Raw genomic sequence first — 14,717 nt, 5'->3', positions numbered from 1 at the left:
AGAAGCGACTACCTTAAAATAGAAGGTTAACTGAATCTTGCTGAAAGTATTATTGGAATATGTGGAATGATTCATGCTACAAATCGCTCTGAGTTATATTTTAAACAAATGGTAGTACTACGTTATTTGTGATAAATATTAGACAAGCAAGGGATGAGGGCAAAATTTACGTTGTTTAAAGCTTATTAGAACAGGAAGCCGCTTGGGATTATCTTAAGATAACTGTAAAAAGAATGTGGAATGATTTATGTTGTTTAAATTTTGTTAGAAGCGACTACCTTAAAATAGAAGGTTAACTGAATTTTGCTGAAAGTATTATTGGAATATGTGGAAGGATTCATGCTACAAATCGCTCTGAGTTATATTTTAAACAAATGGTAGTATAAATTTGATAGTGGTAAATATCAGACAAGTGGGGGATGAGGGTAAAATACATGTGGAATGAACTAAGTTATTTAAATTCTATTAGAAGGGGAAGTCGGTTGGAATTACAGAAATTGATTCCTGTGTAAAGTAATATCTGATCTACGCTGCTTAACTTTACTAAGAAGGGGAAATCGGGTTAGATTATTTTGAATTACTGTTTGAAAAAGGGGTAAAGAAAGATCATTTACGTTGTTTAAATTTTACTAGATGGGAAAGTTTGATTACTTGTCTGTAAAGTTATATTTGAATATATGGCATAAACTACGCTGCTTAAATCTTACTGGAAGGGATCATGAGGTTTAGGAAGGGAACGGGAGAGTCTACAGAAGGTTGGGGTAAATAGCAAAGAAGTAAGAGATGAGAATAAAATATAGATAGAATGATTTATACTATTTAAGTATAGATAAAGATGGGGGGCTGAGATCAACACAAAGAGTGGTTTCTTTTTTTACTTTTTTTTTTATTCTCTGGTTTTCTTTTTTTTTATTTTTTTTTTTTATATATTACTTTTATTTTTTAATCCATATGTATACAAGATATCTTAGATAGAAGGTAGTGCCAGGTGTGGACCCTGGGAAGTCGGGAGGATTAGGGATGGGGATTGTGGGGGGTGGGGTGGGGGGTGTTAATATAGTTTTAATAAGAACAAGAATGTATTTATATACGGTGGTTCTTTTTTTTTTCTTCTTATTATTATTATTATTATTTTCCTTGGTTTACTTTACTTTTATTAGATCAAACAACACTCGAATAAAGGCATACACCAAGGAGGGAGGTAGAGGGAAGGAAGAGGGAGGAGTAAGGAAGGAGTAAGGGGAATGTAAGGAGTAAGGGGAATGTAAGGAGGGTGTCTGGGGAGTAAGGGGAGAAGGAAGGCTTGAGGGGAAAGGGAAGTAGGAGGGGAGTGTTAGAGGGAGAAAGGAAAGTTGGAGGGGGTAGATGGGGTGTATGGAGGACGCAAGGGTTAGGTGGGGTTGTGAATGATGAGTTGTGTTTCTTTTTTACTTGTTCGTTTTATTCCCTTTTTCTTTTTTTTTTTTTTCTTTTCTTATAGTAAATACCCTGTATATAAATGATTGCAAATGGAATGTGAAAATTGAATAAAATATATTTCCTAAAAAAAAAAAAAGAATTTTAGTTACAGTTATGAGCTGTTCCAACTAGCTTAACATGGAGAAGAAGGAATCTGTGTTTATATTTAGGGCTCCTTTTAGTTCAGTAGTTTTTAACATAGTATTAAACCAGTTTATAATTTTGAATGTATTTTTTGTGTAGCATGCAGTTTTGTTATCCTGGCACAGACAATTTCTCTGATCTTACTTTGTTTTGAAGTATAGGTTCAAGTATAGGTTGACTTAGGATCATTCATTTAGCAACCATTTGAAGTTCTTGAGAAAAGGAATCACAAGACCACCCAATTTTGCAACCTTTTTCCTGTGGTTGTTCAGTGAATTACCAGCAGGATTGTAATCAGGCGCTTGGCAACTGGCTCACACTTATGAAACTTGCATTGTCTTGCAGCCACGTGATTGCCGTTTCCAACCTTCCCAGCCAGCTTTTGACAAGCAAAATCAAGCGAACAGGCGGTAAGTCATGATCATGTATTATCTCACTTAACGACTGGTAATAATTCACTTAACAACCATAGCAAAAAAAGCTGCAAAATTGAATGCTCGCGTGTGATGTCCTCTGTAATGAGTGCATTACTTAATGATGAATTTTCTGGTCCTATTGTGGTTGTAAATCAAGGACTATCTGTAGGCAGGTGGTCCTAACTCCATAATTAGTTCCCTTTCTATCTACTCAATCTCAGGCAGAGATTATATATGAAGTATAGTGCACTTTTGGATGTTGAATGAAGTCCTTCTCCTGATTGCAAAGTCTTCAGGCAACAGAGTTATAGTTTGGTTTTTCTTTACTGCAGACTGGAGAGAGTGACAAGAGAAGTGAGAATTTTTTCATGCCCTGAAAAGATATATCCTAAAAATAAGTATTGACATCTCTTCCATCACTCAAAGGTGTTGCTTAAAAGCTTTAGGTTTATTATTTTTTTTAAAAAAGATTAATTGAACCAACATTCCTGATGAATCATTAGTTCTCATACTCAGCAGTGTCAACATAATGCAGCTGACAATGTAGAATGACAAAAGCAGCCTCATTATCTTTTGGAAATACATGTGACTTAGTGATGCTCATAGAAAATGGGTGGGGCTTGTGTTGCAATACTGCTTTTGTCAGTCAGATTTCCCTTGTCCCCTCTTCCCAGATACTACTGCTGATAGTTGCCCACCAGTCAGTCATTTAAAAAAGAGAAGACATAATAGAACCGCAGGAAGTAGCTTTGGCAGTAGTAAATGTTAAATGCTTTAAAAATCTAATTCTTAACCATGGAAGATTGACTGTTACCTAAATCCCATCTGAATCTTTTTTTTGAAAGCTGACCTAGCATAGAGGAAAAATTAGCTCGTGACATTTTTGCCATTTGGCTTTACAGGTGCAACCTGAATTTTTTCTGCATGCTGCTGCATGTTCACCTGAAAAAATTGAGACTGCCAAGAAACCCTCTTTCAAAATAGCTTGTCAGTCAACCAAGATTTAAAAAACACATTCCAAACTAAAGAAACTTAAAAGATAAGTTTTTAAATTTGTATGTAATTAGTTACAGTATTATGTAGCTTTCCAAAAGGGGAAGTAGACTATTAAAAAGCTTGTATAAGGCAATTTTTAAAAATAAAATGGCTTGGATTAGAAATAACTTGACCATTTTAATACACATGTTTGTGCATATTTGAACATAAATAGGAGCATTTTATCCATTGCTTATGATAATGCCTTCACTTCTGCTAATTTCCTTGTTCAGATTTGCTCTATTCAGTGGAATAGAATTAAAATGACTCCAAATATAGCTGTATTCATAAATAGTGAGATTAGAGCTGTTGCAGTAATTTTTCACCTATAATCAGAATTTGGAACTTAATTAAAGATCCAAAGGTCCACTACTAAGATCAAATATATCTTACCTTTGGAAAAGAAAAAGAACCTGGAACAGAACCATCTACAAACATTCTCTTTACAATTTTATTAGCATTTACAAATACAAAGATAATAGGCTAACACAAGCTAAGAAAAATATAAAAAGAGAAAGAAATTCAAAGAGATAGAAAAAAGAAAATATAAGGGAAAAAGATACCAATTTTATCCATCTTGTTGGAATAAAAGATTAATTGGGAATAAAAAGGAATGTATAGGAATGATGGGAAATAAAATTGCTTTTCTGCAAACAGCAGGTGACACCATCTCTAGTTTCCCATTGGCTGACCTCAACATTGTATGGATGTGTCTACATAAGTCACCCACAGTTAAGCTGATTTTAAAAGTAACTCTAGAACTTCACTCACTGCAAATCAATGAACATTCTGCAATTTATTTGGTGAAGAGTCTTATTCTTTAGCTTGATTTTGCAGCCAAATGCATTTAGACATATTTGGTACAATTCAGAAGAAAGTATGACTGTCATTTTTAGAAATACAGTACTTAAAATAACAAGATATGGGAGGATGGGCAGACTTAACCCTAAACAGCTGACTTTGACGGGGTCCTCATTTATGTTTGCTGAAAAACAAAAATAATTCCCCCAGCCTACTGCTTATCAAAAGGCAGTTGTTGGATGTTTGCATTTTCAGTGTTAAGCCAGAGGAAACTGGAATGTTCCTACATCCGGAATTTGCTTGGTATTAAATGTAGTCTCTGAAAGAGATTCCTTTTGCATTAGTATTTGACATTAACATTTTCATGTTTCCGTGCTGCTTTGGGGGAGAACTGTGCTTTGGTGATTTTATTTGTATTTCTTTATACAATACGAGTTACATGGGTATTTTGGTGTTAGATACAGTTTCATTTCATGAGAATACTTTTGATGCATACTGAGCTGTTAATTTCTTCCAGGTTATTTGCAATGGCTAGTACACTGCAAAAGAAATATGAGTGTCACATAGTTTATTACTCAATCAGAAGCAAGGTCAGAGAAAAGGATGCTTTTGTTGAATGGTGATTTTGTCAATGCTGTTGGTGTTCAGGTGATGCGCCAATAGTTTTGGGATTGCACGCAAGGTGTTTGTTACTGTTGGTGCTATCTTCTCTTTCTTCTGCCATGTTCATTCTAAATCTATTTGCAGATTTTCGTATTTTGGGATTTTGTCCAGTTACTATTGTTCATTACACAGCCAATCAGGTGTTTAGGTTGGATTTGGCATTATTATCCACCTGTCAAGTCAGATGGTTATTATTTATTTGAATGTATTGCTGCCCAATTGGGCAAGTGTTTACCATGCTCCCATGAGCAATAAAAATGTAGTGAATCCAACTCTAATAGCACCCTCTATCCAGTTTTTCAATTTTGACTGGGAAGTTTTAAAAGAGGTTTATTAACATATTTTCTTCAATAAAAAAATCTTTTAAAAAGATTTTCTAATTCAACCCAGGCAGGATAGAGATTGAACAAATGGACTGTTAAGGCAGGTCTTAAAAGTAGCTTCATGAGTCCTCCATTAGTAAAATCTCTTGAAATTCAGTTGATAGTCATATTTATAATATTTCAGTGTCTTCTAAATTAAAAATGATGCAAAATGTCACATTATGTTTGCATAATTTTTAATGTTTAAAGAAAATTAAAAGAGATATCAGATTTTCCTCTGAAAAAAACAACAGATCTTTACTATTCTCAGAAGAATAATAAAGGTTGGCCTGGTTACAAATGATTTAATGATAATCAAATCTAATCTAGACTGGGGAAAAACAAAACCTGTATAAAGGCAAGAGAAAAACCATATTGTACCCTGCATATGTGTCTATGAAGTCAACAGGAATTGAGCTTGACTTGAAGGAGAGTTTGTTTTAAACATATTCAATATTTTAAAAATATTATTCCACTCTGAAAAGTCATGGAGCTTTGCATTAAATTGTGTTACTTATGATGTAGATTGTCAGCAAGTTTAGTGTTATCTTTTTTTTTTAGATACATCAAATCATTATTGTAATTCTAGAATGGGCTTTCAGTGGGTTGAAGTATGTGAATCATCCTCCAGTGTACCAATTCCTCGCGAGACTCCCAGTGACAGATCAGTTGAACCTCTAAAGATTTTGTTTAGATCTAAATGATTGCTGTCTTGGTAGTCTGGTTTGTAAGTCAAATGAACAGCAGAAGCCTGAGAGAAAGTTTTTTTTCCTTGTCTTTGAAACTGTTGTCCTTGAAAATCCTTTCCTGAAAGGTGGGGATCTTCTGGAAATAGGCAGAATAATATGTGATGGGTTCAGAAAGAGTGAATTGTTGAAAAGTGACAAAAGCTTGTATATATTCTACCAGTCAGTTTAAAAGATGCAGACTCCATTCTGGAAGACTCCAAAGCCCCTAAGAGTTCTCTTAAATAAATTAATATAATTTATGTAATAATTTGTTGATTTAGTTCATATTTCTGATAAAATTTCCTCCCTGCAAGTTGGGCCTCTGTTAAATGTGAGAGAAATATTAAATAAACAAAACAAGATTAAAAACTTAACATAAGCTTATTCTGAATAGGAAATGAAAATATCTGTCCATCAGCTTGCTCGTCCCTCTTGTCCAAATACACCAACTTCCTGGGGTTCATGTTACGTTGAATCTTGAATTCTTTCAACTTTTGCTGGGTTAGAAGTACCTTAGGTGTGGTGACATCTGAAACCATATCCTCCTTTGGGTGGGTACTGTACTTTTGGATTTCTAGAACTGGTTTAGACTTCATCTTCAGCAAGTCATTTGATGTGTCTCTAAACCTCTTGCATCCATTTTAGGAACTTTGTTTTCTGTATAGCAACCAGAATGTGGTTGACAAGGTGCCTTATAGAACACAAAAAGACCGGATACAAGTTCACAGAACTCTTTGGATGATGACGTTGTGTTCAGTAGAGTATAAAAAGACATTCAGAGATTTAATGTTAACTATAATATCCACACATACAATATATTAATAATAAAATGAAAAAGGCCTTAAGACTACTTTCAAGCCTGCTTCTGATGTACTTCAATATGCCCACATTAAATGTTCTTGGCTCATTAATCTCCATGCCCCACCTGATTTCATTTTGATTTATGTATGGATTTTAAATATAGACAGGTTTAAATGTTATAAGGTTACAAGAATAATTTTAATCCAGTAGAATATAAACACAATAAACAAATGTTATTTCTCAGATTTAATGTAAATTCGTTCTAAAATGTAATGTAATGTAATACACTCCAGGAGTATAACATGGACTTAGGGGGGAAAAAGACAGAGATAAGTTAACGTCTTTCCAAGCCTAGGTTTACTAGATCTAGCAACAAAAATTCAGTTACTACTAGAAGGCAGTAGAAATATATAAGATTCTCTTTGGTGCTACCTAATGGTTGCCCAAATTTTGCAGCCCAGATTAGGTAGCCCTAGCCAACCAACCCTAAAGTTTATAGCAATAATTTCTTAAATAACTTTAATGCAACTAACTCTAATAAATATGACTGAAGAGATGATGGATGTTCTTACTGGCAACTTAACAGAGTGATTCAGTTGCCATCTGCTTTCTGCCAATTGCACACGGTTTATCACAACCCTATTTATTTAAGTTGTCAAGGCAAACCAATTAGGGAGTAGCAAGGCAACTGTTAAATCATCACTGAGCAATCAGTTAACTTTATTCTTCCATTCACTTTCATGAAAGTTCATATAAGAATTCTACACTGGGCCGATTGTCTAATGTAAACAAAATATATGAAAAAGGGCTTTAAAAGCAGAACATTAATTCAGAGAATAATGGATAATTTAATCTAATACTATAGTTTTTGGTCTACTGTTTCTTGACTGATTAAATGATTAGGTGGCACCAAGTTTGTGTTGATTTTAGTGAACACATAGACTCTGGGATGGCCTGTTCCTAGCTAAATAAAATTTAGACATTCAATAGAGTCCTGTATTGATTGATACTTATGTTATAGGTAGTTTTCTTCATTATGTTATAGGTAGTTGATACTTAGTTTGTTATAAGTAGTTCTCGACTTTCAACCGTAATTGAGCCCAATATTTCTGTTTCTAAATGAGACAGTTAAGTGAATTGTGCTCCATTCTATGATATTTCTTGCCACAGTTGTTAAGTGAATCACTGCTATTGTTAATTTAGTAGTATGATTGATAAGTGAATCTGGCTTCCCCATTGACCTTGCTTGTCAGTAGGCCACAAAAGATTATTTGCATGACCCTGCAAAACTCATACACTATATTGCCCAAAGTATTCACTCACCTACCTTTACTCGCATATGAATTTACTATAAGTGACATCCCATTCCTAATCAATAGGGTTCAACATGACATCGGTCCACTCTTTGCAGCTATAACAGTTTCAACCCTTCTGGGAAGGCTGTCCACAAGGTTTAGGAGTGTGTTTATGGGAATTTTTGACCATTCTTTCAGAAGCACATTTGTGAGGTCACACACTGATGTTGGACGAGTTTACGGGGCCTACCACTTCGTGGCTGAGTTGCTGTTGTTCCCAAACACTTCCATGTTCTTATAATACAGCTGACAGTTGACTGTGGAATATTTAGAAGTGAGGAAATGTCACGACTGGATTTGTTGCACAGGTGGCATCCTATCACAGTTTCATGCTGGAATTCACTGAGCTCCTGAGAGCGACCCTTTCACAAATGTTTGTCAAAACAGTCTGCATGCCTAGGTACTTGATTTTATACACCTGAGGCCATGGAAGTGATTGGAACACCTGATTCTGATTATTTGGATGGGTGAGCAAATACTTTGGGCAATATAGTGTATGAATCAGTTTCCAAGCATTTGACTTTTGATCATGTGACCATGGGAATGTCGCAACGGTTATACCCGTGAAAAATGGCCATAAGTCACTTTTTTAGTGCTTTTGAAACTTTGAATGGTTATTAAATAAACTGTTGTAAGTCGAGGATTACCTGTATAGATGGGCAAAATAGAAAAAAATAAAAATAAAGTACCTTTTACTTTTAAGTTGGGGAAGCCCTGACAGCTGTTCAGGGAGTGATCACTAGGGCCTCAGCAATTATTTTGGAGATGTGATAATTGGCACAGATGTGGCTAATCCTCTTCTTTCTGACCTTTGCCTATATTTTAAAATAGATGCTGGCTGGGATTTGACTAGATACATGGAATGAAATAGTTCAAGGGTGTCCAACCTTGGCAACTTTAAGATTTGTGGATTTCAACTGGCTGAGGGATCCTGGGAATTGAAATCCACAAGTCTTAAATTTGCCAAGGTTGGATACCCCTGGCTAAGTAGCTTCAGTTGTAGGACAAAAGTCAAATTTGTGGAATGTGATCACCAGAGCAAAGAGGAATGGGGTGGCCATAGTCGGATTTCCAAAGTGAAGCTGGGTGTAATGTTGATGACATGATAAAAAAACATTTCCTGGCTTCTGTTTTCTGTACCTCATGAAAATACAGTAACCAATAGCTTGTCCCAAAATGATAGCATTGAGTAATAGCTAGAGAAGATGGTTATAAAATAGCTTGGTGCCAGTGTTCTATAAAGATCTGAAACCACTGATTATGCATTAATGTATAAAAAGATGAGATTTGGTTTCTGTGTGTTTGCCATTGCATTGAAAGAGAGGAAGGTTTTACCCATTGGCTTTATCTCCCCTACAGTGATCCCAAGTTCAGCTAAAAATAGTGAGATTTCTGTGTATCCAATTCTGAAAGTTCTCTACATGTCCTTGGGGACTTGTTTCTGCAGAGTGTGTGTGTGTGCGCGCACACACACACACACACATACATACAGCAGAATTGTAGATGATGGGAGAAAAAAAGTATATTTAATGATAACTATCTTTTCCTCTGTTTGAAGAGCTCTGAGAAGAGGGTGGAGGGACAGGCTATGCAGAACTGCTGACCTTATACACACTTTATTATAGCTGGTAACTGATATTCAAGAACGAAGCCAATACATGCTAGAGCTAGCTTAATAAACAATTTCTCAGGGAGGGGCCCTTGGCTGTTAGAAGGTTGATATTTTTGAGGTACCAATACTGCTGGTAACGGTGTAGCATAGGTTTCATTATTCCTTATACAATTTTAAAGGAACATGATACATGATCTCGTCTCTTGTCAGTAAGCATTTGAACTGCTGGTGACTAGTTGCAAATCAGCTTTAACCCAGAACTAGGAAAGTGCTCTTTTGATACAGTATTTTGACTGACAAAGGAGAATCCAAGCCGTAGAGGTGAGAAATTGCATAGCTATAATGTATTATTTAAGAAGATGCTGTTTTTCAATAAAAATAAAAATAATATAATTCAATATCCTATTATTTAAAAAAAACTGGATTAAAATTATGGAATTGTGGAATAATGTAAAATAAAAAATTATTTCAGAGACAGCTGAAAGTGACCCCACAGGATTGGAGTCATATTCATAAATAAATCTTAGAAGTGTCTGTGTAGGAGATGTTATTTAATATAAACAACTTTTATGTTCATTATGTAAATTACTATTACTAGAAGCCTCAATTCTAGCAACATTGTAAGTTTAAATTTAATTATTTATTTAAATTCATTTTTAATGCAGACTTTTCTAGGGAATAATAATGAAAATATGTTAACTACTACACAATTAAAATTAAGAGTTGGTAAACAAAAGCTATCAATTTATTTGCCACATATACATGCATATTAAATCTTTGATCATATTTTAATATTTAAGAAAGCTCATCAAATGATCTAACTTTGAATGGTAAATATGGGTTAGACAATTTTTGGAATGATGCCATTTGTATATTTCTATCTGTTTCTGTTGTTTGCTTATCTCCAAATAGTCCTAAAATTTCTTTAACAAACCTTATAAATCTATTGGATATTCAAAAATGTAAAGAATGACAGATTATATAAATAAGTACCTGTAGAATTTTGTAGGGCTGTTATTTTTAACATTGTGCTGATGCTATAGGCATAAACTTTGCTGAGGTGCTGGTTTCCTATTTTGATTATGGCATGGTAGGGCATTGTGCTAGATGGATTAGGCATTGCTTTCAGATAAATTACATGGTAGGTGTAAAAATGGTAGGCTTTGAACTTGGCAAAAGTAAACATTGTAGTTTGTTTCAATGATGCTCTTTTGAGAAGCTACAGTTTTTCCAATTTCATTGCTTTTTAAGTAATCTTTTAAAATGACAGAAGCAAGGAGTGAGGGATAGCTTTAATTTTTAATAGCACTGGTGTTTTTCAGTCCAATTTTTTGCATAAAGGAATGAATTTTGAGGCTCCTATAGCAAATGTGTTTGCTATAGTGGTTAAGATGTTGGCCTAGAAACCAGGAGACTGGGAGTTCTAGTTCTTAGGGATGAAAGACAGCTGGATGATTTTGGGCTACTTACTCCCTCTCAGCCCAACACACTTCAGAGAGTTGCTGTTGTAGAGAAAATAGGAGGAGGAAGTAATGTTCTGTATATTTGCTGCCTTGAGTTAAAAGGTAAGATAAAAATCAAATTGGTAGATACGTTGTTATGTGGCTTGCTTTAGTTATCATATAATAACTTTCAAATATACTTAGAAAAATCTGAATACTTTATTAGCATTCAGTAATTATATTTTGATTACCGGTAGTTAATTACTGTATTTCGCTTACTTACTGTAGCAATACCTCTACTACCTATCCAACCTCATACTTGCTCCATTGTGATGGCAGGAGGTAAGAAACCTGGTAAAACTGATCAAATCTAAATAATATTAACATTTCAAGGATTAGTTAACTTCAGTGTATAGTGCTAAATAAGGAAAGATTTTAAATTAGTGACCATGGTCTAGAGAACAGATTTCTTGACATTTTGTTTGCAATTGTGGATAGCATTTTCATAGGGAAAGTGCTCTGCTATGTAGGCCACAAGCAACTGAGAAGACAATAGCACATCAAATGGTTACAATACATACCCCTGCATAAAGAGCCTACTGAGATCCACAAACATCCTAACAGCTTCAACAAGAAAGAAGAAAAACTGAAAATGAATGAAGTCTGGTTACCTGCTTGTACTACACCAAGATCAATCAAGAATTGGTTTTCCAAAGTAGCGAAACCAGAAATGTGCCTGGACAAGGATGCAATAGGGTCTCAGTTGCTCAGACTAACCAAACAGAATCCAGTACAAAACAAGAAACAATCTGAAATTAGCATTCAAAAATGGCCAAGAAGAAACTGGCACGAACAGCTGATCAATCCTAAATCAACATCATCAAGCAACCAGTCAGCATCGGACACAAAGAACCAATCAGAAACCAGCTCAGTTAAAGGCCAATCAGAAGTCAGGACACCTGGCTATCAAGAGTCTTGTGGTCTACTGCACATAGCAAACCACTTTGCCTTTTAAGATGCCAATCATAGTTGTGAGTAAAACATCAGGAAATCTGTTCTCTAGACCAGTGTTTTTCAACCACTGTGCCGTGACATAGTGTAAGGTGTGCCGTGGGAGAATTACTTTATATATAGTTAATATAGGCACAGAGTTAAATTTTTTTAACATTTTCTAATGGTGGTGTGCCTCGTGATTTTTTTCATGAAAAAAGTGTGCCTTTGCACAAAAAAGGTTGAAAAACACTGCTCTAGACCATGGTTACTCAGTCCTAAAGCTCAACATTGCCCAACAGATACCAGCCATCCCAAGATCATGTGACCATCTTTTGTGAACTTCTGATAAGCAAAGTCAATGGGGAAACCAGAATTACTTAACAACTGTGTTACTAACTTAACAATTGTAGTGATTCACTTAACAATTGTAGCAAGAAAGGTCATAAAATGGGCAAAACTCAGTTGCACAGCAGGGGAAATTTTGGGCTTAATTATAATCATAAGTCGAGGACTACGAGACAAAGCTTGATAAACAGGAAGAATCATTTCATGCAATAATTGTAATAACCTGAAAATAAAAAATGTCTTGATTAAAAATAAATGTATTTAAATGTTTTTGTATTTAATAAATGTAGAAAGTAGCAGTATATTCTGATTTGGTAAGTTTGTTGCCAATGTATGTTGCCAGTGGTATATTCTGATTTTATCTTGTCCAGTGTTGTCATGAAATTAAATCTGACCTTTAGAACTGAAGTTTGGTGAGGCATGAGTATCTATTATAGTTTGGAATGTACACAAATATACAGAACATGCCTGAAATAGTATATTTGCTAATATCAGCATAGAATTTGAGCCTTGGTTTCAAATAGTTTTCATAAATGTAATTTGCTACAGCTTAAACTATGCCTTTTACCCATGTAGGGACTGACAATGATTGTGAAACATTGCCCTGCAAAGTTTGTGAATGTTTTTCAACTTTGAATCAGCCTCTTCAAAAGGTTGTCTTAATATGGATATTTTTTTTCCATGGAAAGAATCAACAGAACCTCCACCATTTAGGCAAAAAAATGAAATTTGGTTGATTTCATGAAATCTTAATTTACTTCAAAAACCTGGGTAAAATTGATCCAAGCCTGTCAGATGACAAATCTTATTTAACATTATTTTGTTTCTCTAATATCCTCAATTCAATCTCAGTGATAGCAACTGATACAGAAAAAAAAATCCTATTTGATTTTCCACAGCTATTTATTTCATTTACAACTAGACGCCTTCCTCATTCAGGATTTTTGACCTTTGTTTATTTAGACATCACTCCCAGTCTAGGCAAGAAATAAAATTAACAGTGTCTCTGGCACTTTAGCAGCCATTCCACTCCTTGGCTACTTATTCTGTCCACCATCCTGATTTTCCCAGAGTTCCTTTAAATTCTTTGGGGCCATCTTGGCCCCCTTGCTTGCGAAGCTTCAGCAGCAGCTTATTGCTGGCATCAGATTTGTCATCAAGCAACTGGTTATCCTCAACTCTTATTGCACCATTTAATTAATGCAACCTTCAGATAGGAGATTTGGGGTGTCAGTGAAAATACAATTGCACACATATCACACTGAATTTCTATGTTTTCACACACACAGCAAATGTTGATTTCCAAATGTGGTAGAAATGTAGTTTCTTAAAACAGTATTTTCATATTTTGTATAGTCTATAACACGGGTGTCAAACTCGATTTCATTTGAGGGCTGCATCAGGATTGTGTTTGACCTTGGAGGGGAAGGGATGTGTGGCCAGGTGTCAAGGACAGCTCGACATTTCTCGTGTCGGGAGTGCCTGTGTGCCCAACAAAAATGGGCTCCCGAGCTCCATTTTCGGCTGCGACGGCCTCCTGAAACCCTCTGCCAGAAAAAATAGCGGCCCTCCCAAGTTCCATTTTTGCTAGCAGAGGCACTGCTGGCTGGTCCTTTGCTGTTTCTAGGGCAGCCCTGCGGGCCAGATCTAAGCACCCTACGGGCAAAATCCGGCCCCCGGGTCTTGAGTTTGACACCCCTGGTCTATAACATTATCTTCCTTGTATATTCAAACCTGAGATGGGGGAATAATAAAATTCTTAATTCATAGACATTGGATCTTTATTTATTAGCCCTTGGGCCATATCAAAGTGCAGAGTTCCAGAAACAAATTATTACTAAAATTTGATAAAAGCAATATAAAATGGAATTTGATGAAATACAATTTAAAATGGAATTGGAATAAAATAAGATCTGCAATCTAAAATACACTGCAATCTACTCCAATCAGTCCCACATATGCAGATCTCAACCAAACCATTTTGTTCAAGTACTGTGCTGTGTTAAATGTTATTTTCCAATTCTGACCGCACATAAGGTAAGTTGTTTTGACATGGAGATCCCAATGGGTCATTCTTTTGATACATAGACCAAGGTACCTGTTTCTCACCCTCTCATACAAGCAACAATCAAATAGGATGATGTACATCAAGCAATTAATGATGTACTTTCAGGTACTTGTTTACTACTATCCATTCCAATTAATAATTTTAGGCATCTTATTTTGAAATGCTCAGGGCAACTTTTTAAATAAAACATTCAAGATATTATTATTAGAATATAATTGTTTATATATAATACTTTGTAATTAATGTTGCCTAGAAGTGATAATTATCTATTGTTTATTTTAAGAGTCTTTTGAAGAATTGGATTTCCTATCATTGGAAAACATTGTAATTCAAGTATAGGTATCTATACTCTGCTTAAATGTAAGTGCATTCCGCATTAAAATATGAAATACTGATTATCTCCAATTATACAGTTATATAGGATTAAAATAGAAGCTGATTCAAAGAGCATTTGATCAATTTGGTAAGGTTTTGCTAATCATTGATCAAATAGA

The 14,717-nt window shown here is 35.0% G+C and overlaps 1 protein-coding gene across 2 annotated transcripts in view; it reads left to right on the top strand.

The window, feature by feature from the left end:
- Positions 1–14,717, top strand: part of KANK1 (KN motif and ankyrin repeat domains 1) — a 140,932-nt gene that overhangs the window by 49,268 nt on the left and 76,947 nt on the right. Inside the window, exon 2 of one of the 2 annotated variants that reach the window (XM_032212781.1) lies at positions 1,948–2,012. The exons of the other annotated variant lie outside the window; for it this stretch is intronic. The gene's annotated coding sequence lies outside the window, so the exon portion shown is untranslated. The remainder of the gene's footprint in view (positions 1–1,947; positions 2,013–14,717) is intronic. 2 annotated transcript variants of the gene reach the window in all.

This window comes from Thamnophis elegans, chromosome 3 (genome assembly GCF_009769535.1).
Source record: "Thamnophis elegans isolate rThaEle1 chromosome 3, rThaEle1.pri, whole genome shotgun sequence".
NCBI lineage: Eukaryota > Metazoa > Chordata > Lepidosauria > Squamata > Colubridae > Thamnophis > Thamnophis elegans.
This window is presented reverse-complemented; position numbering and strand designations above follow the sequence as displayed.